Source organism: Micropterus salmoides, unplaced genomic scaffold (assembly GCF_014851395.1).
Source record: "Micropterus salmoides isolate LMB-PRFRI ecotype aquatic unplaced genomic scaffold, ASM1485139v1 Ms_hic_scaffold_2, whole genome shotgun sequence".
NCBI classification, from domain to species: Eukaryota; Metazoa; Chordata; class Actinopteri; order Centrarchiformes; family Centrarchidae; genus Micropterus; species Micropterus salmoides.
The window spans coordinates 55352097-55372981 of record NW_024041150.1 but is presented as its reverse complement, the minus strand read 5'-3'; the positions used below and the strand labels follow the sequence as shown (position 1 = coordinate 55372981).

General features: G+C 51.4%; 25 non-coding genes and 24 pseudogenes across 25 annotated transcripts; all 49 read left to right on the top strand.

Annotated features, from left to right (window-relative positions):
- The first annotated feature begins 119 nt into the window (after window positions 1-119).
- Window positions 120-267, top strand: LOC119913726 (annotated as a pseudogene).
- Window positions 268-512: 245 nt separating this feature from the next.
- Window positions 513-677, top strand: LOC119913552. The gene has a single exon (XR_005446514.1). It is a non-coding gene; the product is annotated as a U1 spliceosomal RNA (small nuclear RNA).
- Window positions 678-933: 256 nt separating this feature from the next.
- Window positions 934-1078, top strand: LOC119913764 (annotated as a pseudogene).
- A 262-nt stretch (window positions 1079-1340) lies between these two features.
- Window positions 1341-1488, top strand: LOC119913747 (annotated as a pseudogene).
- Window positions 1489-1737: 249 nt separating this feature from the next.
- Window positions 1738-1899, top strand: LOC119913623. Its single transcript, XR_005446583.1, has one exon. It is a non-coding gene; the product is annotated as a U1 spliceosomal RNA (small nuclear RNA).
- A 262-nt stretch (window positions 1900-2161) lies between these two features.
- LOC119913653 lies at window positions 2162-2311 on the top strand (annotated as a pseudogene).
- Window positions 2312-2560: 249 nt separating this feature from the next.
- On the top strand, window positions 2561-2720 carry LOC119913627. The gene has a single exon (XR_005446587.1). It is a non-coding gene; the product is annotated as a U1 spliceosomal RNA (small nuclear RNA).
- A 264-nt stretch (window positions 2721-2984) lies between these two features.
- On the top strand, window positions 2985-3129 carry LOC119913768 (annotated as a pseudogene).
- A 245-nt stretch (window positions 3130-3374) lies between these two features.
- On the top strand, window positions 3375-3537 carry LOC119913575. The gene has a single exon (XR_005446537.1). It is a non-coding gene; the product is annotated as a U1 spliceosomal RNA (small nuclear RNA).
- Window positions 3538-3795: 258 nt separating this feature from the next.
- Window positions 3796-3942, top strand: LOC119913745 (annotated as a pseudogene).
- Window positions 3943-4191: 249 nt separating this feature from the next.
- Window positions 4192-4353, top strand: LOC119913632. Its single transcript, XR_005446591.1, has one exon. It is a non-coding gene; the product is annotated as a U1 spliceosomal RNA (small nuclear RNA).
- Window positions 4354-5003: 650 nt separating this feature from the next.
- On the top strand, window positions 5004-5166 carry LOC119913620. The gene has a single exon (XR_005446580.1). It is a non-coding gene; the product is annotated as a U1 spliceosomal RNA (small nuclear RNA).
- Window positions 5167-5426: 260 nt separating this feature from the next.
- On the top strand, window positions 5427-5574 carry LOC119913763 (annotated as a pseudogene).
- Window positions 5575-5662: 88 nt separating this feature from the next.
- Window positions 5663-5811, top strand: LOC119913758 (annotated as a pseudogene).
- Window positions 5812-5899: 88 nt separating this feature from the next.
- On the top strand, window positions 5900-6047 carry LOC119913771 (annotated as a pseudogene).
- A 245-nt stretch (window positions 6048-6292) lies between these two features.
- LOC119913600 lies at window positions 6293-6454 on the top strand. The gene has a single exon (XR_005446561.1). It is a non-coding gene; the product is annotated as a U1 spliceosomal RNA (small nuclear RNA).
- A 259-nt stretch (window positions 6455-6713) lies between these two features.
- Window positions 6714-6860, top strand: LOC119913719 (annotated as a pseudogene).
- A 260-nt stretch (window positions 6861-7120) lies between these two features.
- On the top strand, window positions 7121-7268 carry LOC119913733 (annotated as a pseudogene).
- A 243-nt stretch (window positions 7269-7511) lies between these two features.
- Window positions 7512-7673, top strand: LOC119913626. Its single transcript, XR_005446586.1, has one exon. It is a non-coding gene; the product is annotated as a U1 spliceosomal RNA (small nuclear RNA).
- A 253-nt stretch (window positions 7674-7926) lies between these two features.
- LOC119913718 lies at window positions 7927-8075 on the top strand (annotated as a pseudogene).
- Window positions 8076-8318: 243 nt separating this feature from the next.
- Window positions 8319-8479, top strand: LOC119913635. The gene has a single exon (XR_005446594.1). It is a non-coding gene; the product is annotated as a U1 spliceosomal RNA (small nuclear RNA).
- Window positions 8480-8897: 418 nt separating this feature from the next.
- Window positions 8898-9058, top strand: LOC119913622. The gene has a single exon (XR_005446582.1). It is a non-coding gene; the product is annotated as a U1 spliceosomal RNA (small nuclear RNA).
- Window positions 9059-9476: 418 nt separating this feature from the next.
- LOC119913625 lies at window positions 9477-9636 on the top strand. Its single transcript, XR_005446585.1, has one exon. It is a non-coding gene; the product is annotated as a U1 spliceosomal RNA (small nuclear RNA).
- Window positions 9637-9897: 261 nt separating this feature from the next.
- Window positions 9898-10047, top strand: LOC119913715 (annotated as a pseudogene).
- Window positions 10048-10296: 249 nt separating this feature from the next.
- On the top strand, window positions 10297-10459 carry LOC119913571. Its single transcript, XR_005446533.1, has one exon. It is a non-coding gene; the product is annotated as a U1 spliceosomal RNA (small nuclear RNA).
- A 424-nt stretch (window positions 10460-10883) lies between these two features.
- LOC119913548 lies at window positions 10884-11047 on the top strand. Its single transcript, XR_005446511.1, has one exon. It is a non-coding gene; the product is annotated as a U1 spliceosomal RNA (small nuclear RNA).
- A 424-nt stretch (window positions 11048-11471) lies between these two features.
- Window positions 11472-11635, top strand: LOC119913547. The gene has a single exon (XR_005446510.1). It is a non-coding gene; the product is annotated as a U1 spliceosomal RNA (small nuclear RNA).
- Window positions 11636-11899: 264 nt separating this feature from the next.
- LOC119913731 lies at window positions 11900-12050 on the top strand (annotated as a pseudogene).
- Window positions 12051-12302: 252 nt separating this feature from the next.
- On the top strand, window positions 12303-12465 carry LOC119913561. The gene has a single exon (XR_005446523.1). It is a non-coding gene; the product is annotated as a U1 spliceosomal RNA (small nuclear RNA).
- A 264-nt stretch (window positions 12466-12729) lies between these two features.
- LOC119913741 lies at window positions 12730-12878 on the top strand (annotated as a pseudogene).
- A 254-nt stretch (window positions 12879-13132) lies between these two features.
- Window positions 13133-13293, top strand: LOC119913576. The gene has a single exon (XR_005446538.1). It is a non-coding gene; the product is annotated as a U1 spliceosomal RNA (small nuclear RNA).
- Window positions 13294-13558: 265 nt separating this feature from the next.
- Window positions 13559-13707, top strand: LOC119913755 (annotated as a pseudogene).
- Window positions 13708-13959: 252 nt separating this feature from the next.
- Window positions 13960-14123, top strand: LOC119913546. Its single transcript, XR_005446509.1, has one exon. It is a non-coding gene; the product is annotated as a U1 spliceosomal RNA (small nuclear RNA).
- Window positions 14124-14389: 266 nt separating this feature from the next.
- On the top strand, window positions 14390-14540 carry LOC119913707 (annotated as a pseudogene).
- Window positions 14541-14793: 253 nt separating this feature from the next.
- LOC119913545 lies at window positions 14794-14957 on the top strand. Its single transcript, XR_005446508.1, has one exon. It is a non-coding gene; the product is annotated as a U1 spliceosomal RNA (small nuclear RNA).
- A 266-nt stretch (window positions 14958-15223) lies between these two features.
- On the top strand, window positions 15224-15374 carry LOC119913706 (annotated as a pseudogene).
- Window positions 15375-15627: 253 nt separating this feature from the next.
- On the top strand, window positions 15628-15791 carry LOC119913564. Its single transcript, XR_005446526.1, has one exon. It is a non-coding gene; the product is annotated as a U1 spliceosomal RNA (small nuclear RNA).
- A 265-nt stretch (window positions 15792-16056) lies between these two features.
- Window positions 16057-16207, top strand: LOC119913705 (annotated as a pseudogene).
- Window positions 16208-16460: 253 nt separating this feature from the next.
- Window positions 16461-16622, top strand: LOC119913567. Its single transcript, XR_005446529.1, has one exon. It is a non-coding gene; the product is annotated as a U1 spliceosomal RNA (small nuclear RNA).
- Window positions 16623-16885: 263 nt separating this feature from the next.
- LOC119913732 lies at window positions 16886-17036 on the top strand (annotated as a pseudogene).
- A 251-nt stretch (window positions 17037-17287) lies between these two features.
- Window positions 17288-17451, top strand: LOC119913544. The gene has a single exon (XR_005446507.1). It is a non-coding gene; the product is annotated as a U1 spliceosomal RNA (small nuclear RNA).
- Window positions 17452-17716: 265 nt separating this feature from the next.
- On the top strand, window positions 17717-17865 carry LOC119913740 (annotated as a pseudogene).
- Window positions 17866-18118: 253 nt separating this feature from the next.
- Window positions 18119-18282, top strand: LOC119913543. Its single transcript, XR_005446506.1, has one exon. It is a non-coding gene; the product is annotated as a U1 spliceosomal RNA (small nuclear RNA).
- Window positions 18283-18545: 263 nt separating this feature from the next.
- LOC119913757 lies at window positions 18546-18695 on the top strand (annotated as a pseudogene).
- A 250-nt stretch (window positions 18696-18945) lies between these two features.
- Window positions 18946-19109, top strand: LOC119913562. The gene has a single exon (XR_005446524.1). It is a non-coding gene; the product is annotated as a U1 spliceosomal RNA (small nuclear RNA).
- A 261-nt stretch (window positions 19110-19370) lies between these two features.
- On the top strand, window positions 19371-19521 carry LOC119913730 (annotated as a pseudogene).
- Window positions 19522-19771: 250 nt separating this feature from the next.
- On the top strand, window positions 19772-19930 carry LOC119913602. Its single transcript, XR_005446563.1, has one exon. It is a non-coding gene; the product is annotated as a U1 spliceosomal RNA (small nuclear RNA).
- A 262-nt stretch (window positions 19931-20192) lies between these two features.
- Window positions 20193-20343, top strand: LOC119913704 (annotated as a pseudogene).
- Window positions 20344-20590: 247 nt separating this feature from the next.
- Window positions 20591-20756, top strand: LOC119913577. Its single transcript, XR_005446539.1, has one exon. It is a non-coding gene; the product is annotated as a U1 spliceosomal RNA (small nuclear RNA).
- The last annotated feature ends 129 nt before the right edge of the window (window positions 20757-20885 follow it).

Below are 20885 nucleotides of genomic sequence, written 5' to 3'. Positions count from 1 at the left end.
GTAATGCCCAGGGTCCCGATGGCCGCAAGAAGGGGGTGTGTCCTTTTAGGTGGGACAAAATGAATGCGTGTTGGCCTCTCTGAGTTGTTCTTTCTTTTGTGCAAGAAATGTCCTCAGGCATGCTTCCATTGCTAGCATGCTTAGGTTTTAGGCCTTTACGCGGATGTGTGCTTTTTCAGAGACAGAAAGACACTGCGAATTCCCCAAATGTGGGCATCTCGACTGCATAATTTGTGGTAGGGGGGACTGCGTTCGCGCTCTCCCCTGTTATTATGTCAAAGGAAAGAAAGGACAAATGAATTGCGTGTTGGCCTCTCTGAGATTGTTCTTTCTTTGTGGAAGAAATGTCCCCCAGGCATGCTTCATTGCTAGCAGCTTGGGTTTTAGGCTTTTCCGCGGACGGTTTGCTTTTTCAGAGACAGAAAGACTCTGACCCTGGGATTATGCGTTGTAGGCACCCTCAGCCAGAGGCTGGTCTGGGACCGACCACCCTGTCCTGACACTTTCAACTCATACTTACCTGGCAGGGGAGATACCATGATCAAGAAGGTGGTTCACCCAGGGCGAGGCTTAGCCATTGCACTCCGGTTGTGCTGACCCCTGCGAATTCCCCAAATGTGGGATTCTCGACTGCATAATTTGTGGTAGTGGGGGGACTGCGTTCGCGCTCTCCCCTGTTATTGTGTCAAAGGAAAAGAAAGGAGTCCTGGGATGCGCGCGCAGTCTTTCAACGTCCAAGTCAGCGTATGGTGCGGCAGTGTAAATGTTCACGGGCCCCCGGTTCCTTTGGCAGTTTGCCCAGAGAGTGGCAGCGTGTTGAGTAATGCCCAGGGTCCGATGGCCGCAGAAGGGGGTGTGCCTTTTAGGTGGGACAAATGAATTGCGTGTTGGCCCTCTGAGATTGTTCTTCTTTGTGCGAAATGTCCTCCAGGCATGCTTCCATTGCTAGCATGCTTAGTTTTAGGCCTTTACGCGGATGTTTGCTTTTTCAGAGACAGAAAGACACTGCGAATTCCCCAAATGTGGGAATCTCGACTGCATAATTGTGGTAGTGGGGACTGCGTTCGCGCTCTCCCCTGTTATTGTGTCAAAGGAAAAGAAAGGAGTCCTGGGCTGCGTGCGCAGTCTGTCAACGTCCAAGTCAGCGTATGCTTGCGGCAGTGTAAATGTTCACGGCCCCCCGGTTCCTTTGGCAGTTTGCCCAGAGAGTGGCAGCGTGTTGAGAATGCCCAGGGTCCGATGGCCGCAAGAAGGGGGTGTGTCCTTTTAGGTGGGACAAAATGAATTGCGTGTTGGCCTCTCTGAGTTGTCTTTCTTGTGCAAGAAATGTCCTCCCAGGCATGCTTCCATTGCTAGCATGCTAGTTTTAGGCCTTTACGCGGATGTGTTTGCTTTTCAGAGACAGAAAAGACACTGCGAATTCCCCAATGTGGGCATCTCGACTGCATAATTTGTGGTAGTGGGGGACTGCGTTCGCGCTCTCCCTGTTATTATGTCAAAGGAAAAGAAAGGACAAATGAATTGCGTGTTGGCCTCTCTGAGATTGTTCTTCTTTGTGGAAGAAATGTCCCCCAGGCATTGCTTCCATTGCTAGCATGCTTGGGTTTAGGCTTTTCCGCGGACGTGTTTGCTTTTTCAGAGACAGAAAGACTCTGACCTCTGGGATTATGCGTGTAGGCACCCTCAGCCAGAGTGCTGTGTCTGGGACCGACCACCCTGTCTCTGACACTTTCAACTATACTTACCTGGCAGGGAGATAACATGATCAAGAAGGTGGTTCACCCAGGGCGAGCTTAGCCATTGCACTCCGGTTGTGCTGACCCCTGCGAATTCCCCAAATGTGGGAATCTCGACTGCATAATTTGTGGTAGTGGGGGACTGCGTTCGCGCTCTCCCTGTTATTGTGTCAAGGAAAAGAAAGGAGTCCTGGGCTGCGCGCGCAGTCTGTCAAACGTCAAGTCAGCGTATGCTTGCGCAGTGTAAATGTTCACGGGCCCCCGGTTCCTTTGGCAGTTTGCCCAGAGAGTGGCAGCGTGTTTGAGTAATGCCCAGGTCCCGATGGCCGCAAGAAGGGTGGTGTGTCCTTTTAGGTGGGACAAAATGAATTGCGTGTTGGCCTCTCTGAGATTGTTCTTTCTTTGTGCAAGAATGTCCTCCAGGCATGCTTCCATTGCTAGCATGCTTAGGTTTTAGGCCTTTACGCGGAGTGTTTGCTTTTTCAGAGACAGAAAGACACTGCGAATTCCCCAAATGTGGGCATCTCGACTGCATAATTTGTGGTAGTGGGGGACTGCGTTCGCGCTCTCCCCTGTTATTATGTCAAAGGAAAAGAAGGACAAATGAAATTGCGTGTTGGCCTCTCTGAGATTGTTCTTTCTTTGGAAGAAATGTCCCCAGGCATGCTTCCATTGCTAGCATGCTTGGGTTTTAGGCTTTTCCGCGGACGTGTTTGCTTTTTCAGAGACAGAAAGACTCTGACCTCTGGGATTATGCGTTGTAGGCACCCTCAGCCAGAGTGCTGTGCTGGGACCGACCACCCTGTCTCTGACACTTTCAACTCATACTTACCTGGCAGGGGAGATACCATGATCAAGAAGGTGGTTCACCAGGGCGAGGCTTAGCCATTGCACTCCGGTTGTGCTGACCCCTGCGAATTCCCCAAATGTGGAATCTCGACTCTGCAATTTGTGGTAGTGGGGACTGCGTTCGCGCTCTCCCCTGTTATTGTGTCAAAGGAAAAGAAAGGAGTCCTGGGGCGCGCGCGCAGTCTGTAACGTCCAAGTCAGCGTATGCTTGCGGCAGTGTAAATGTTCACGGGCCCCCGGTTCCTTTGGCAGTTTGCCAGAGAGTGGCAGCGTGTTGAGTATGCCCAGGGTCCCGATGGCCGCAAGAAGGGGGTGTGTCCTTTTAGGGTGGGACAAAATGAATTGCGTGTTGGCCTCTCTGAGATTGTTCTTTCTTTGTGCAAGAAATGTCCTCCAGGCATGCTTCCATTGCTAGCATGCTTAGGTTTTAGGCCTTTACGCGGATGTGTTTGCTTTTCAGGACAGAAAGACACTGAATTCCCAAATGTGGGCATCCGACTGCATAATTTGTGGTAGTGGGGGACTGCGTTCGCGCTTCCCCTGTTATTATGTCAAAGGAAAAGAAAGGACAAATGATTGCGTTGGCCTCTCTAGATTGTTCTTCTTTGTGGAAGAAATGTCCCCCAGGCATGTTCCATTGCTAGCATGCTTGGGTTTTAGGCTTTTCCGCGGACGTGTTTGCTTTTTCAGAGACAGAAAGACTCTGACCTCTGGGATTATGCGTTGTAGGCACCTCAGCCAGAGTGCTGTGTCTGGGACCGACCACCCTGTCTCTGACACTTTCAACTCATACTTACCTGGCAGGGGAGATACCATGATCAAGAAGGTGGTTCACCCAGGGCGAGGCTTAGCCATTGCACTCCGGTTTGTGACCCCCTGCGAATTCCCCAAATGTGGGAATCTCGACTGCATAATTTGTGGTAGTGGGGGACTGCGTTCGCGCTCTCCCCTGTTATTGTGTCAAAGGAAAAAAGGAGTCCTGGGCTGCGCGCGCAGTCTTTCAACGTCCAAGTCAGCGTATGGTTGCGGCAGTGTAAATGTTCACGGGCCCCGGTTCCTTTGGCAGTTTGCCAGAGAGTGGCAGCGTGTTGAGTAATGCCCAGGGTCCCGATGGCCGCAAGAAGGGGGTGTGTCCTTTAGGTGGGACAAAATGAATGCGTGTTGGCCTCTCTGAGATTGTTCTTTCTTTGTGCAAGAAATGTCCTCAGGCATGCTTCCATTGCTAGCATGCTTAGGTTTAGGCCTTTACGCGGATGTGTTGCTTTTTCAGAGACAGAAAGACACTGCGAATTCCCCAAATGTGGGCATCTCGACTGCATAATTTGTGGTAGTGGGGACTGCGTTCGCGCTCTCCCCTGTTATTATGTCAAAGGAAAAGAGGACAAATGAATTGCGTGTTGGCCTCTCTGAGATTGTTCTTCTTGTGGGAAGAAATGTCCCCCAGGCATGCTTCCATTGCTAGCATGCTTGGGTTTTAGGCTTTCCGCGGACGTGTTGCTTTTTCAGAGACAGAAAGACTCTGACCTCTGGGATTATGCGTTGTAGGCACCCTCAGCCAGAGTGCTGTGTCTGGGACCGACCACCCTGTCTCTGACACTTTCAACTCATACTTACACCTGCAGGGGAGATACCATGATCAAGAAGGTGGTTCACCCAGGGCGAGGCTTAGCATTGCACTCGGTTGTGCTGACCCCTGCGAATTCCCAAATGTGGGAATCTCGACTGCATAATTTGTGGTAGTGGGGGACTGCGTGCGCGCTCTCCCCTGTTATGTGTCAAGGAAAAGAAAGGAGTCCTGGGCTGCGCGCGCAGTCTGTCAACGTCCAAGTCAGCGTATGCTTGCGGCAGTGTAAATGTTCACGGGCCCCCGGTTCCTTTGGCAGTTTGCCCAGAGAGTGGCAGCGTGTTGAGTAATGCCCAGGGTCCCGATGGCCGCAAGAAGGGGGTGTGTCCTTTTAGGTGGACAAAATGAATTGCGTGTTGGCCTCTCTGAGATTGTTCTTTCTTTGTGCAAGAAATGTCCTCCAGGCATGCTTCCATTGCTAGCATGCTTAGGTTAGGCCTTTACGCGGATGTGTTTGCTTTTTCAGAGACAGAAAGACACTGCGAATTCCCCAAATGTGGGCATCTCACTGCAATTGTGGTAGTGGGGGATGCGTTCGCGCTCTCCCTGTTATTATGTCAAAGGAAAAGAAAGGACAAATGAATTGCGTGTTGGCCTCTCTGAGATTGTTCTTTCTTTGTGGAAGAAATGTCCCCCCAGGCATGCTTCATTGCTAGCATGCTTGGGTTTTAGGCTTTCCGCGGACGTGTTGCTTTTTCAGGACAGAAAGACTCTGACCTCTGGGATTATGCGTTGTAGGCACCCTCAGCCAGAGTGCTGTGTCTGGGACGACCACTGTCTCGACACTTTCAATCATACTTACCTGGCAGGGGAGATACCATGATCAAGAAGGTGGTTCACCCAGGGCGAGGCTTAGCCATTGCACTCGGTTGTGCTGATCTTGCGAAATTCCCCAAATGTGGGAATCTCGACTGCATAATTTGTGGTAGTGGGGGACTGCGTTCGCGCTCTCCCCTGTTATTGTGTCAAAGGAAAGAAGGAGTCCTGGGCTGCGTGCGCAGTCTGTCAACGTCCAAGTCAGCGTATGCTTGCGGCAGTGTAAATGTTCACGGGCCCCGGTTCCTTTGGCAGTTTGCCCAGAGAGTGGCAGGGGTTGAGTAATGCCCAGGGTCCCGATGGCCGCAAGAAGGGGGTGTGTCCTTTTAGGTGGGACAAAATGAATTGCGTGTTGGCCTCTCTGAGATTGTTCTTTCTTTGTGCAAGAAAGTCCTCCAGGCATGCTTCCATTGCTAGCATGCTTAGGTTTTAGGCCTTTACGCGGATGTGTTGCTTTTTCAGAGACAGAAAGACACTGCGAATTCCCCAATGTGGGAATCTCGACTGCATAATTGTGGTAGTGGGGGACTGCGTTCGCGCTCTCCCTGTTATTATGTCAAAGGAAAAGAAAGGACAAAATGAATTGCGTGTTGGCCTCTCTGAGATTGTTTCTTTGTGCAAGAAATGTCCTCCAGGCATGCTTCCATTGCTAGCATGCTTAGGTTTTAGGCCTTTACGCGGATGTGTTTGCTTTTTCAGAGACAGAAAGACACTGCGAATTCCCAAATGTGGCATCTCGACTGCATAATTTGTGGTAGTGGGGGACTGCGTTCGCGCTTCCCTGTTATATGTCAAAGGAAAAGAAAGGACAAATGAATTGCGTGTTGGCCTCTCTGAGATTGTTCTTTCTTTGTGCAAGAAATGTCCTCCAGGCATGCTTCCATGCTAGCATGCTTAGGTTTTAGGCCTTTACGCGGACGTGTTTGCTTTTTCAGAGACAGAAAGACACTGCGAATTCCCAAATGTGGGCATCTCGACTGCATAATTTGGTGGTAGTGGGGACTGCGTTCGCGCTCTCCCCTGTTATATGTCAAAGGAAAAAGAAAGGACAAATGAATTGCGTGTGGCCTCTCTGAGATTGTTCTTTCTTTGTGGAAGAAATGTCCCCCAGGCATGCTTCCATTGCTAGCATGCTGGGTTTTAGGCTTTCCGCGGACGTGTTGCTTTTCAGAGACAGAAAGACTCTGACCTCTGGGATATGCGTTGTAGGCACCCTCAGCCAGAGTGCTGTGCTGGGATCGACCACCCTGTCTCTGACTTTCAACTCATACTTACCTGGCAGGGGAGATACCATGATCAAGAAGGTGGTTCACCCAGGGCGAGGCTTAGCCATGCACTCCGGTTGTGCTGACCCCTGCGAATTCCCAAATGTGGGAATCTCGACTGCATAATTTGTGGTAGTGGGGGACTGCGTTCGCGCTCTCCCCTGTTATTGTGTCAAAGGAAAAGAAGGAGTCCTGGGCTGCGAGCGCAGTCTTCAACGTCCAAGTCAGCGTATGGTTGCGGCAGTGTAAATGTTCACGGGCCCCCGGTTCCTTTGGCAGTTTGCCCAGAGAGTGGCAGCGTGTTGAGTAATGCCCAGGGTCCGATGGCCGCAAGAAGGGGGTGTGTCCTTTTAGGTGGGACAAAATGAATTGCGTGTTGGCCTCTCTGAGATTGTCTTTCTTGTGCAAGAAAGTCCTCCAGGCATGCTTCCTGCTAGCATGCTTAGGTTTTAGGCCTTTACGCGGATGTGTTTGCTTTTTCAGAGACAGAAAGACACTGCGAATTCCCCAAATGTGGGAATCGACTGCATAATTTGTGGTAGTGGGGGACTGCGTTCGCGCTCTCCCCTGTTATTGTGTCAAAGGAAAAGAAAGGAGTCCTGGGCTGCGTGCGCAGTCTGTCAACGTCCAAGTCAGCGTATGCTTGCGGCAGTGTAAATGTTCACGGGCCCCCCGGTTCCTTTGGCAGTTTGCCAGAAGAGTGGAAGGTGTTGAGTAATGCCCAGGTCCCGATGGCCGCAAGAAGGGGGTGTGCCTTTTAGGTGGGACAAAATGAATTGCGTGTTGGCCTCTCTGAGATTGTTCTTTCTTTGTGCAAGAAATGTCCAGGCATGCTTCCATTGCTAGCATGCTTAGGTTTTAGGCCTTTACGCGGATGTGTTTGCTTTTTCAGAGACAGAAGACATGCGAATTCCCAAATGTGGGCATCTCGACTGCATAATTTGTGGTAGTGGGGGACTGCGTTCGCGCTCTCCCCTGTTATTATGTCAAAGGAAAAGAAAGGACAAATGAATTGCTGTTGGCCTCTCGAGATTGTTCTTTCTTTGTGGAAGAAATGTCCCCAGGCATGCTTCATTGCTAGCATGCTTGGGTTTTAGGCTTTTCCGCGGACGTGTTTGCTTTTTCAGAGACAGAAGACTCTGACCTCTGGGATTATGCGTTGAGGCACCTCAGCCAGAGTGGTGTCTGGGACCGACCACCCTGTCTCTGACACTTTCAACTCAACTTACCTGGCAGGGGAGATACCATGATCAGAAGGTGGTTCACCCAGGGCGAGGCTTAGCCATTGCACTCGGTTGTGCTGACCCCTGCGAATTCCCCAAATGTGGGAATCTCGACTGCATAATTTGTGGTAGTGGGGGACTGCGTTCGCGCCTCCCCTGTTATTGTGTAAAGGAAAAGAAAGGGTCTGGGCTGCGCGCGCAGTCTGTCAACGTCCAAGTCAGCGTATGCTTGCGGCAGTGTAATGTTCAGGGCCCCCGGTTCCTTTGGCAGTTTGCCAGAGAGTGGCAGCGTGTTGAGTAATGCCCAGGGTCCGATGGCCGCAAGAAGGGGGTGTGTCCTTTAGGTGGGACAAAATGAATTGCGTGTTGGCTCTGAGATTGTTCTTTCTTTGTGCAAGAAATGTCCGCCAGGCATGCTTCCATTGCTAGCATGCTTAGGTTTTAGGCCTTTACGCGGATGTTTGCTTTTTCAGAGACAGAAAGACACTGCGAATTCCCCAAATGTGGGCATCTCGACTGCATAATTTGTGGTAGTGGGGGACTGCGTTCGCGCTCTCCCCTGTTATTATGTCAAAGGAAAAGAAAGGACAAATGAATTGCGTGTTGGCCTCTCTGAGATTGTTTCTTTGTGGAAGAAATGTCCCCCAAGGCATGCTTCCATTGCTAGCATGCTTGGGTTTTAGGCTTTCCGGACGTGTTTGCTTTTTCAGGACAGAAAGACTCTGACCTCGGGATATGCGTTGTAGGCACCCTCAGCCAGAGTGCTGTGTCTGGGACGACCACCCTGTCTCGACACTTTCAACTCATACTTACTGGCAGGGGAGATACCATGATCAAGAAGGTGGTTCACCAGGGCGAGGCTTAGCCATGCACTCCGGTTGTGCTGACCCCTGCGAATTCCCCAAATGTGGGAATCTCGACTGCATAATTTGTGGTAGTGGGGGACTGAGTTCGCGCTCTCCCTGTTATTGTGTCAAAGGAAAAGAAAGGAGTCCTGGGCTGCGCGCGCAGTCTGTCAACGTCCAAGTCAGCGTATGCTTGCGGCAGTGTAAATGTTCACGGGCCCCCCGGTTCCTTTGGCAGTTTGCCAGAGAGTGGCAGCGTGTGTGAGTAATGCCCAGGGTCCCGATGGCCGCAAGAGGGGGTGTGTCCTTTTAGGTGGGACAAAATGAATTGCGTGTTGGCCTCTCTGAGATTGTTCTTCTTGTGCAAGAAAGTCCCCAGGCATGCTTCCATTGCTAGCAGCTTAGGTTTTAGGCCTTTACGCGGATGTGTTTGCTTTTTTCAGAGACAGAAAGACTCTGACCTCTGGGATATGCGTTGTAGGCACCCTCAGCCAGAGTGCTGTGTCTGGGACCAACCCTGTCTCTGACACTTTCAACTCATACTTACCTGGCAGGGGAGATACCATGATCAGAAGGTGGTTCACCCAGGGCGAGGCTTAGCCATGCACTCCGGGTTGTGCTGACCCCTGCGAATTCCCCAAATGTGGGAATCTCGACTGCATAATTTGTGGTAGGGGGGACTGCGTTCGCGCTCTCCCTGTTATTGTGTCAAAGGAAAAGAAAGGAGTCTGGGCTGCGCGGCAGTCTGTCAACGTCCAAGTCAAGCGTATGCTTGCGGCAGTGTAATGTTCACGGGCCCCCCGGTTCCTTGGCAGTTTGCCCAGAGAGTGGCAGCGTGTTGAGTAATGCCAGGGTCCGATGGCCGCAGAAGGGGGTGTGTCCTTTTAGGTGGGACAAAATGAATTGCGTGTTGGCCTCTCTGAGATTGTTCTTTCTTTTGGAGAAATGTCCCCAGGCATGCTTCCATGCTAGCATGCTTGGGTTTTAGGCTTTTCCGCGGACGTGTTTGCTTTTTCAGAGACAGAAAGACTCTGACCTCTGGGATTATGCGTTGTAGGCACCCTCAGCCAGAGTGCTGTGTCTGGGACCGACCACCCTGTCTCTGACACTTTCAACTCATACTTACTGGCAGGGAGATACCATGATCAAGAAGGTGGTTCACCCAGGGCGAGGCTTAGCCATTGCACTCCGGTTGTGCTGACCCCTGCGAATTCCCAAATGTGGGAATCTCGACTGCATAATTTGTGGTAGGGGGGACTGCGTTCGCGCTCTCCCCTGTTATTGTGTCAAAGGAAAAGAAAGGACTCCTGGGCTGCGCGCGCAGTCTGTCAACGTCCAAGTCAGCGTATGCTTGCGGCAGTGTAAATGTTCACGGGCCCCGGTTCCTTTGGCAGTTTGCCAGAGAGTGGCAGCGTGTTGAGTAATGCCCAGGGTCCCGATGGCCGCAAGAAGGGGTGTGTCCTTTTAGGTGGGACAAAATGAATTGCGTGTTGGCCTCTCTGAGATTGTTCTTTCTTTGTGCAAGAAATGTCTCCAGGCATGCTTCCATTGCTAGCATGCTTAGGTTTTAGGCCTTTACGCGGATGTGTTTGCTTTTCCGAGACAGAAAGACACTGCGAATTCCCCAAATGTGGGCATCTCGACTGCATAATTTGTGGTAGTGGGGGACTGCGTTCGCGCTCTCCCCTGTTATTATGTCAAAGGAAAAGAAAGGCAAATGAATTGCGTGTGGCCTCTCTGAGATTGTTCTTTCTTTGTGGAAGAAATGTCCCCCAGGCATGCTTCCATTGCTAGCATGCTTGGGTTTTAGGCTTTTCCGCGGACGTGTTTGCTTTTTCAGAGACAGAAGACTCTGACCTCTGGGATTATGCGTTGTAGGCACCCTCAGCCAGAGTGCTGTGTCTGGGACCGACCACCCTGTCTCTGACACTTTCACTCATACTTACCTGGCAGGGGAGATACCATGATCAAGAAGGTGGTTCACCCAGGGCGAGGCTTAGCCATTGCACTCCGGTTGTGCTGCCCCTGCGAATTCCCCAAATGTGGGAATCTCGACTGCATAATTTGTGGTAGTGGGGGACTGCGTTCGCGCTCTCCCCTGTTATTGTGTCAAGGAAAAGAAAGGAGTCCTGGGCTGCGCGCGCAGTCTGTCAACGTCCAAGTCAGCGTATGCTTGCGGCAGTGTAAATGTTCACGGGCCCCCGGTTCCTTTGGCAGTTTGCCAGAGAGTGGCAGCGTGTTGAGTAATGCCCAGGGTCCCGATGGCCGCAAGAAGGGGGTGTGTCCTTTTAGGTGGGACAAAATGAATTGCGTGTTGGCCTCTCTGAGATTGTCTTTCTTTGTGCAAGAAATGTCCTCCAGGCATGCTTCCATTGCTAGCATGCTTAGGTTTTAGGCCTTTACGCGGATGTGTTTGCTTTTTCAGAGACAGAAAGACTCTGACCTCTGGGATTATGCGTTGTAGGCACCCTCAGCCAGAGTGCTGTGTCTGGGACCGACCACCCTGTCTCTGACACTTTCAACTCATACTTACCTGGCAGGGGAGATACCATGATCAAGAAGGTGGTTCACCCAGGGCGAGGCTTAGCCATTGCACTCCGGTTGTGCTGACCCCTGCGAATTCCCCAAATGTGGGAATCTCGACTGCATAATTTGTGGTAGTGGGGGACTGCGTTCGCGCTCTCCCCTGTTATTGTGTCAAGGAAAAGAAAGGAGTCCTGGGCTGCGCGCGCAGTCTGTCAACGTCCAAGTCAGCGTATGCTTGCGGCAGTGTAAATGTTCACGGGCCCCCGGTTCCTTTGGCAGTTTGCCAGAGAGTGGCAGCGTGTTGAGTAATGCCCGGGTCCCGATGGCCGCAAGAAGGGGGTGTGTCCTTTTAGGTGGGACAAAATGAATTGCGTGTTGGCCTCTCTGAGATTGTTCTTTCTTTGTGGAAGAAATGTCCCCCAGGCATGCTTCCATTGCTAGCATGCTTGGGTTTTAGGCTTTTCCGCGGACGTGTTTGCTTTTTCAGAGACAGAAAGACTCTGACCTCTGGGATTATGCGTTGTAGGCACCCTCAGCCAGAGTGCTGTGTCTGGGACCGACCACCCTGTCTCTGACACTTTCAACTCATACTTACCTGGCAGGGGAGATACCATGATCAAGAAGGTGGTTCACCCAGGGCGAGGCTTAGCCATTGCACTCCGGTTGTGCTGACCCCTGCGAATTCCCCAAATGTGGGAATCTCGACTGCATAATTTGTGGTAGTGGGGGACTGCGTTCGCGCTCTCCCCTGTTATTGTGTCAAAGGAAAAGAAAGGAGTCCTGGGCTGCGCGCGCAGTCTGTCAACGTCCAAGTCAGCGTATGCTTGCGGCAGTGTAAATGTTCAGGGCCCCCGGTTCCTTTGGCAGTTTGCCCAGAGAGTGGCAGCGTGTTGAGTAATGCCCAGGGTCCCGATGGCCGCAAGAAGGGGGTGTGTCCTTTTAGGTGGGACAAAATGAATTGCGTGTTGGCCTCTCTGAGATTGTTCTTTCTTTGTGCAAGAAATGTCCTCCAGGCATGCTTCCATTGCTAGCATGCTTAGGTTTTAGGCCTTTACGCGGATGTGTTTGCTTTTTCAGAGACAGAAAGACACTGCGAATTCCCCAAATGTGGGCATCTCGACTGCATAATTTGTGGTAGTGGGGGACTGCGTTCGCGCTCTCCCTGTTATTATGTCAAAGGAAAAGAAAGGACAAATGAATTGCGTGTTGGCCTCTCTGAGATTGTTCTTTCTTTGTGGAAGAAATGTCCCCCAGGCATGCTTCCATTGCTAGCATGCTTGGGTTTTAGGCTTTTCCGCGGACGTGTTTGCTTTTTCAGAGACAGAAAGACTCTGACCTCTGGGATTATGCGTTGTAGGCACCCTCAGCCAGAGTGCTGTGTCTGGGACCGACCACCCTGTCTCTGACACTTTCAACTCATACTTACCTGGCAGGGGAGATACCATGATCAAGAAGGTGGTTCACCCAGGGCGAGGCTTAGCCATTGCACTCCGGTTGTGCTGACCCCTGCGAATTCCCAAATGTGGGAATCTCGACTGCATAATTTGTGGTAGTGGGGGACTGCGTTCGCGCTCTCCCCTGTTATTGTGTCAAAGGAAAAGAAAGGAGTCCTGGGCTGCGCGCGCAGTCTGTCAACGTCCAAGTCAGCGTATGCTTGCGGCAGTGTAAATGTTCAGGGCCCCCGGTTCCTTTGGCAGTTTGCCCAGAGAGTGGCAGCGTGTTGAGTAATGCCCAGGGTCCCGATGGCCGCAAGAAGGGGGTGTGTCCTTTTAGGTGGGACAAAATGAATTGCGTGTTGGCCTCTCTGAGATTGTTCTTTCTTTGTGCAAGAAATGTCCTCCAGGCATGCTTCCATTGCTAGCATGCTTAGGTTTTAGGCCTTTACGCGGATGTGTTTGCTTTTTCAGAGACAGAAAGACACTGCGAATTCCCCAAATGTGGGCATCTCGACTGCATAATTTGTGGTAGTGGGGACTGCGTTCGCGCTCTCCCCTGTTATTATGTCAAAGGAAAAGAAAGGACAAATGAATTGCGTGTTGGCCTCTCTGAGATTGTTCTTTCTTTGTGGAAGAAATGTCCCCCAGGCATGCTTCCATTGCTAGCATGCTTGGGTTTTAGGCTTTTCCGCGGACGTGTTTGCTTTTTCAGAGACAGAAAGACTCTGACCTCTGGGATTATGCGTTGTAGGCACCCTCAGCCAGAGTGCTGTGTCTGGGACCGACCACCCTGTCTCTGACACTTTCAACTCATACTTACCTGGCAGGGGAGATACCATGATCAAGAAGGTGGTTCACCCAGGGCGAGGCTTAGCCATTGCACTCCGGTTGTGCTGACCCCTGCGAATTCCCCAAATGTGGGAATCTCGACTGCATAATTTGTGGTAGGGGGACTGCGTTCGCGCTCTCCCTGTTATTGTGTCAAAGGAAAAGAAAGGACTCCTGGGCTGCGCGCGCAGTCTGTCAACGTCCAAGTCAGCGTATGCTTGCGGCAGTGTAAATGTTCACGGGCCCCCGGTTCCTTTGGCAGTTTGCCCAGAGAGTGGCAGCGTGTTGAGTAATGCCCAGGGTCCCGATGGCCGCAAGAAGGGGGTGTGTCCTTTTAGGTGGGACAAAATGAATTGCGTGTTGGCCTCTCTGAGATTGTTCTTTCTTTGTGCAAGAAATGTCCTCCAGGCATGCTTCCATTGCTAGCATGCTTAGGTTTTAGGCCTTTACGCGGATGTGTTTGCTTTTTCAGAGACAGAAAGACACTGCGAATTCCCCAAATGTGGGCATCTCGACTGCATAATTTGTGGTAGTGGGGGACTGTGTTCGCGCTCCCCTGTTATTATGTCAAAGGAAAAGAAAGGACAAATGAATTGCGTGTTGGCCTCTCTGAGATTGTTCTTTCTTTGTGGAAGAAATGTCCCCCAGGCATGCTTCCATTGCTAGCATGCTTGGGTTTTAGGCTTTTCCGCGGACGTGTTTGCTTTTCAGAGACAGAAAGACTCTGACCTCTGGGATTATGCGTTGTAGGCACCCTCAGCCAGAGTGCTGTGTCTGGGACCGACCACCCTGTCTCTGACACTTTCAACTCATACTTACCTGGCAGGGGAGATACCATGATCAAGAAGGTGGTTCACCCAGGGCGAGGCTTAGCCATTGCACTCCGGTTGTGCTGACCCCTGCGAATTCCCCAAATGTGGGAATCTCGACTGCATAATTTGTGGTAGTGGGGGACTGCGTTCGCGCTCTCCCCTGTTATTGTGTCAAAGGAAAAGAAAGGAGTCCTGGGCTGCGCGCGCAGTCTGTCAACGTCCAAGTCAGCGTATGCTTGCGGCAGTGTAAATGTTCACGGGCCCCCCGGTTCCTTTGGCAGTTTGCCCAGAGAGTGGCAGCGTGTTGAGTAATGCCCAGGGTCCCGATGGCCGCAAGAAGGGGGTGTGTCCTTTTAGGTGGGACAAAATGAATTGCGTGTTGGCCTCTCTGAGATTGTTCTTTCTTTGTGCAAGAAATGTCCTCCAGGCATGCTTCCATTGCTAGCATGCTTAGGTTTTAGGCCTTTACGCGGATGTGTTTGCTTTTTCAGAGACAGAAAGACACTGCGAATTCCCCAAATGTGGGCATCTCGACTGCATAATTTGTGGTAGTGGGGGACTGCGTTCGCGCTCTCCCCTGTTATTATGTCAAAGGAAAAGAAAGGACAAATGAATTGCGTGTTGGCCTCTCTGAGATTGTTCTTTCTTTGTGGAAGAAATGTCCCCCAGGCATGCTTCCATTGCTAGCATGCTTGGGTTTTAGGCTTTTCCGCGGACGTGTTTGCTTTTTCAGAGACAGAAAGACTCTGACCTCTGGGATTATGCGTTGTAGGCACCCTCAGCCAGAGTGCTGTGTCTGGGACCGACCACCCTGTCTCTGACACTTTCAACTCATACTTACCTGGCAGGGGAGATACCATGATCAAGAAGGTGGTTCACCCAGGGCGAGGCTTAGCCATTGCACTCCGGTTGTGCTGACCCCTGCGAATTCCCCAAATGTGGGAATCTCGACTGCATAATTTGTGGTAGTGGGGGACTGCGTTCGCGCTCTCCCCTGTTATTGTGTCAAAGGAAAAGAAAGGAGTCCTGGGCTGCGCGCGCAGTCTGTCAACGTCCAAGTCAGCGTATGCTTGCGGCAGTGTAAATGTTCACGGGCCCCCCGGTTCCTTTGGCAGTTTGCCCAGAGAGTGGCAGCGTGTTGAGTAATGCCCAGGGTCCCGATGGCCGCAAGAAGGGGGTGTGTCCTTTTAGGTGGGACAAAATGAATTGCGTGTTGGCCTCTCTGAGATTGTTCTTTCTTTGTGCAAGAAATGTCCTCCAGGCATGCTTCCATTGCTAGCATGCTTAGGTTTTAGGCCTTTACGCGGATGTGTTTGCTTTTTCAGAGACAGAAAGACACTGCGAATTCCCCAAATGTGGGCATCTCGACTGCATAATTTGTGGTAGTGGGGGACTGCGTTCGCGCTCTCCCCTGTTATTATGTCAAAGGAAAAGAAAGGACAAATGAATTGCGTGTTGGCCTCTCTGAGATTGTTCTTTCTTTGTGGAAGAAATGTCCCCCAGGCATGCTTCCATTGCTAGCATGCTTGGGTTTTAGGCTTTTCCGCGGACGTGTTTGCTTTTTCAGAGACAGAAAGACTCTGACCTCTGGGATTATGCGTTGTAGGCACCCTCAGCCAGAGTGCTGTGTCTGGGACCGACCACCCTGTCTCTGACACTTTCAACTCATACTTACCTGGCAGGGGAGATACCATGATCAAGAAGGTGGTTCACCCAGGGCGAGGCTTAGCCATTGCACTCCGGTTGTGCTGACCCCTGCGAATTCCCCAAATGTGGGAATCTCGACTGCATAATTTGTGGTAGTGGGGGACTGCGTTCGCGCTCTCCCTGTTATTGTGTCAAAGGAAAAGAAAGGAGTCCTGGGCTGCGCGCGCAGTCTGTCAACGTCCAAGTCAGCGTATGCTTGCGGCAGTGTAAATGTTCACGGGCCCCCCGGTTCCTTTGGCAGTTTGCCCAGAGAGTGGCAGCGTGTTGAGTAATGCCCAGGGTCCCGATGGCCGCAAGAAGGGGGTGTGTCCTTTTAGGTGGGACAAAATGAATTGCGTGTTGGCCTCTCTGAGATTGTTCTTTCTTTGTGCAAGAAATGTCCTCCAGGCATGCTTCCATTGCTAGCATGCTTAGGTTTTAGGCCTTTACGCGGATGTGTTTGCTTTTTCAGAGACAGAAAGACACTGCGAATTCCCCAAATGTGGGCATCTCGACTGCATAATTTGTGGTAGTGGGGGACTGCGTTCGCGCTCTCCCCTGTTATTATGTCAAAGGAAAAGAAAGGACAAATGAATTGCGTGTTGGCCTCTCTGAGATTGTTCTTTCTTTGTGGAAGAAATGTCCCCCAGGCATGCTTCCATTGCTAGCATGCTTGGGTTTTAGGCTTTTCCGCGGACGTGTTTGCTTTTTCAGAGACAGAAAGACTCTGACCTCTGGGATTATGCGTTGTAGGCACCCTCAGCCAGAGTGCTGTGTCTGGGACCGACCACCCTGTCTCTGACACTTTCAACTCATACTTACCTGGCAGGGGAGATACCATGATCAAGAAGGTGGTTCACCCAGGGCGAGGCTTAGCCATTGCACTCCGGTTGTGCTGACCCCTGCGAATTCCCCAAATGTGGGAATCTCGACTGCATAATTTGTGGTAGTGGGGACTGCGTTCGCGCTCTCCCCTGTTATTGTGTCAAAGGAAAAGAAAGGAGTCCTGGGCTGCGCGCGCAGTCTGTCAACGTCCAAGTCAGCGTATGCTTGCGGCAGTGTAAATGTTCACGGGCCCCCGGTTCCTTTGGCAGTTTGCCCAGAGAGTGGCAGCGTGTTGAGTAATGCCCAGGGTCCCGATGGCCGCAAGAAGGGGTGTGTCCTTTTAGGTGGGACAAAATGAATTGCGTGTTGGCCTCTGAGATTGTTCTTTCTTTGTGCAAGAAATGTCCTCCAGGCATGCTTCCATTGCTAGCATGCTTAGGTTTTAGGCCTTTACGCGGATGTGTTTGCTTTTTCAGAGACAGAAAGACACTGCGAATTCCCCAAATGTGGGCATCTCGACTGCATAATTTGTGGTAGTGGGGGACTGCGTTCGCGCTCTCCCTGTTATTATGTCAAAGGAAAAGAAAGGACAAATGAATTGCGTGTTGGCCTCTCTGAGATTGTTCTTTCTTTGTGGAAGAAATGTCCCCAGGCATGCTTCCATTGCTAGCATGCTTGGGTTTTAGGCTTTTCCGCGGACGTGTTTGCTTTTTCAGAGACAGAAAGACTCTGACCTCTGGGATTATGCGTTGTAGGCACCCTCAGCCAGAGTGCTGTGTCTGGGACCGACCACCCTGTCTCTGACACTTTCAACTCATACTTACCTGGCAGGGGAGATACCATGATCAAGAAGGTGGTTCACCCAGGGCGAGGCTTAGCCATTGCACTCCGGTTGTGCTGACCCCTGCGAATTCCCCAAATGTGGGAATCTCGACTGCATAATTTGTGGTAGTGGGGGACTGCGTTCGCGCTCTCCCCTGTTATTGTGTCAAAGGAAAAGAAAGGAGTCCTGGGCTGCGCGCGCAGTCTGTCAACGTCCAAGTCAGCGTATGCTTGCGGCAGTGTAAATGTTCACGGGCCCCCGGTTCCTTTGGCAGTTTGCCCAGAGAGTGGCAGCGTGTTGAGTAATGCCCAGGGTCCCGATGGCCGCAAGAAGGGGGTGTGTCCTTTTAGGTGGGACAAAATGAATTGCGTGTTGGCCTCTCTGAGATTGTTCTTTCTTTGTGCAAGAAATGTCCTCCAGGCATGCTTCCATTGCTAGCATGCTTAGGTTTTAGGCCTTTACGCGGATGTGTTTGCTTTTTCAGAGACAGAAAGACACTGCGAATTCCCCAAATGTGGGCATCTCGACTGCATAATTTGTGGTAGTGGGGACTGCGTTCGCGCTCTCCCCTGTTATTATGTCAAAGGAAAGAAAGGACAAATGAATTGCGTGTTGGCCTCTCTGAGATTGTTCTTTCTTTGTGGAAGAAATGTCCCCCAGGCATGCTTCCATTGCTAGCATGCTTGGGTTTTAGGCTTTTCCGCGGACGTGTTTGCTTTTTCAGAGACAGAAAGACTCTGACCTCTGGGATTATGCGTTGTAGGCACCCTCAGCCAGAGTGCTGTGTCTGGGACCGACCACCCTGTCTCTGACACTTTCAACTCATACTTACCTGGCAGGGGAGATACCATGATCAAGAAGGTGGTTCACCCAGGGCGAGGCTTAGCCATTGCACTCCGGTTGTGCTGACCCCTGCGAATTCCCCAAATGTGGGAATCTCGACTGCATAATTTGTGGTAGTGGGGGACTGCGTTCGCGCTCTCCCCTGTTATTGTGTCAAAGGAAAAGAAAGGATCCTGGCTGCGCGCGCAGTCTGTCAACGTCCAAGTCAGCGTATGCTTGCGGCAGTGTAAATGTTCACGGGCCCCCGGTTCCTTTGGCAGTTTGCCCAGAGAGTGGCAGCGTGTTGAGTAATGCCCAGGGTCCCGATGGCCGCAAGAAGGGGGTGTGTCCTTTTAGGTGGGACAAAATGAATTGCGTGTTGGCCTCTCTGAGATTGTTCTTTCTTTGTGCAAGAAATGTCCTCCAGGCATGCTTCCATTGCTAGCATGCTTAGGTTTTAGGCCTTTACGCGGATGTGTTTGCTTTTTCAGAGACAGAAAGACACTGCGAATTCCCCAAATGTGGGCATCTCGACTGCATATTTGTGGTAGTGGGGGACTGCGTTCGCGCTCTCCCCTGTTATTATGTCAAAGGAAAGAAAGGACAAATGAATTGCGTGTTGGCCTCTCTGAGATTGTTCTTTCTTTGTGGAAGAAATGTCCCCCAGGCATGCTTCCATTGCTAGCATGCTTGGGTTTTAGGCTTTTCGCGGACGTGTTTGCTTTTTCAGAGACAGAAAGACTCTGACCTCTGGGATTATGCGTTGTAGGCACCCTCAGCCAGAGTGCTGTGTCTGGGACCGACCACCTGTCTCTGACACTTTCAACTCATACTTACCTGGCAGGGGAGATACCATGATCAAGAAGGTGGTTCACCCAGGGCGAGGCTTAGCCATTGCACTCCGGTTGTGCTGACCCCTGCGAATTCCCCAAATGTGGGAATCTCGACTGCATAATTTGTGGTAGTGGGGGACTGCGTTCGCGCTCTCCCTGTTATTGTGTCAAAGGAAAAGAAAGGAGTCCTGGGCTGCGCGCGCAGTCTCAACGTCCAAGTCAGCGTATGCTTGCGGCAGTGTAAATGTTCACGGGCCCCCCGGTTCCTTTGGCAGTTTGCCCAGAGAGTGGCAGCGTGTTGAGTAATGCCCAGGGTCCCGATGGCCGCAAGAAGGGGGGTGTCCTTTAGGTGGGACAAAATGAATTGCGTGTTGGCCTCTCTGAGATTGTTCTTTCTTTGTGCAAGAAATGTCCTCCAGGCATGCTTCCATTGCTAGCATGCTTAGGTTTTAGGCCTTTACGCGGATGTGTTTGCTTTTTCAGAGACAGAAAGACACTGCGAATTCCCCAAATGTGGGCATCTCGACTGCATAATTTGTGGTAGTGGGGGACTGCGTTCGCGCTCTCCCTGTTATTATGTCAAAGGAAAAGAAAGGACAAATGAATTGCGTGTTGGCCTCTCTGAGATTGTTCTTTCTTTGTGGAAGAAATGTCCCCCAGGCATGCTTCCATTGCTAGCATGCTTGGGTTTAGGCTTTTCCGCGGACGTGTTTGCTTTTTCAGAGACAGAAAGACTCTGACCTCTGGGATTATGCGTTGTAGGCACCCTCAGCCAGAGTGCTGTGTCTGGGACCGACCACCTGTCTCTGACACTTTCAACTCATACTTACCTGGCAGGGGAGATACCATGATCAAGAAGGTGGTTCACCCAGGGCGAGGCTTAGCCATTGCACTCCGGTTGTGCTGACCCTGCGAATTCCCCAAATGGGAATCTCGACTGCATAATTTGTGGTAGTGGGGGACTGCGTTCGCGCTCCCCTGTTATGTGTCAAAGGAAAAGAAAGGAGTCCTGGGCTGCGCGCGCAGTCTGTCAACGTCCAAGTCAGCGTATGCTTGCGGCAGTGTAAATGTTCACGGGCCCCCGGTTCCTTTGGCAGTTTGCCCAGAGAGTGGCAGCGTGTTGAGTAATGCCCGGGTCCCGATGGCCGCAAGAAGGGGGTGTGTCCTTTTAGGTGGGACAAAATGAATGCGTGTTGGCCTCTCTGAGATTGTTCTTTCTTTGTGCAAGAAATGTCCTCCAGGCATGCTTCCATTGCTAGCATGCTTAGGTTTTAGGCCTTTACGCGGATGTGTTTGCTTTTTCAGAGACAGAAAGACACTGCGAATTCCCCAAATGTGGGCATCTCGACTGCATAATTTGTGGTAGTGGGGGACTGCGTTCGCGCTCTCCCCTGTTATTATGTCAAAGGAAAAGAAAGGACAAATGAATTGCGTGTTGGCCTCTCTGAGATTGTTCTTTCTTTGTGGAAGAAATGTCCCCCAGGCATGCTTCCATTGCTAGCATGCTTGGGTTTTAGGCTTTTCCGCGGACGTGTTTGCTTTTTCAGAGACAGAAAGACTCTGACCTCTGGGATTATGCGTTGTAGGCACCCTCAGCCAGAGTGCTGTGTCTGGGACCGACCACCCTGTCTCTGACACTTCATACTTACCTGGCAGGGGAGATACCATGATCAAGAAGGTGGTTCACCCAGGGCGAGGCTTAGCCATTGCACTCCGGTTGTGCTGACCCCTGCGAATTCCCCAAATGTGGGAATCTCGACTGCATAATTTGTGTGGTAGTGGGGGACTGCGTTCGCGCTCTCCCCTGTTATTGTGTCAAAGGAAAAGAAAGGAGTCCTGGGCTGCGCGCGCAGTCTGTCAACGTCCAAGTCAGGTATGCTTGCGGCAGTGTAAATGTTCACGGGCCCCCGGTTCCTTTGGCAGTTTGCCCAAGAGG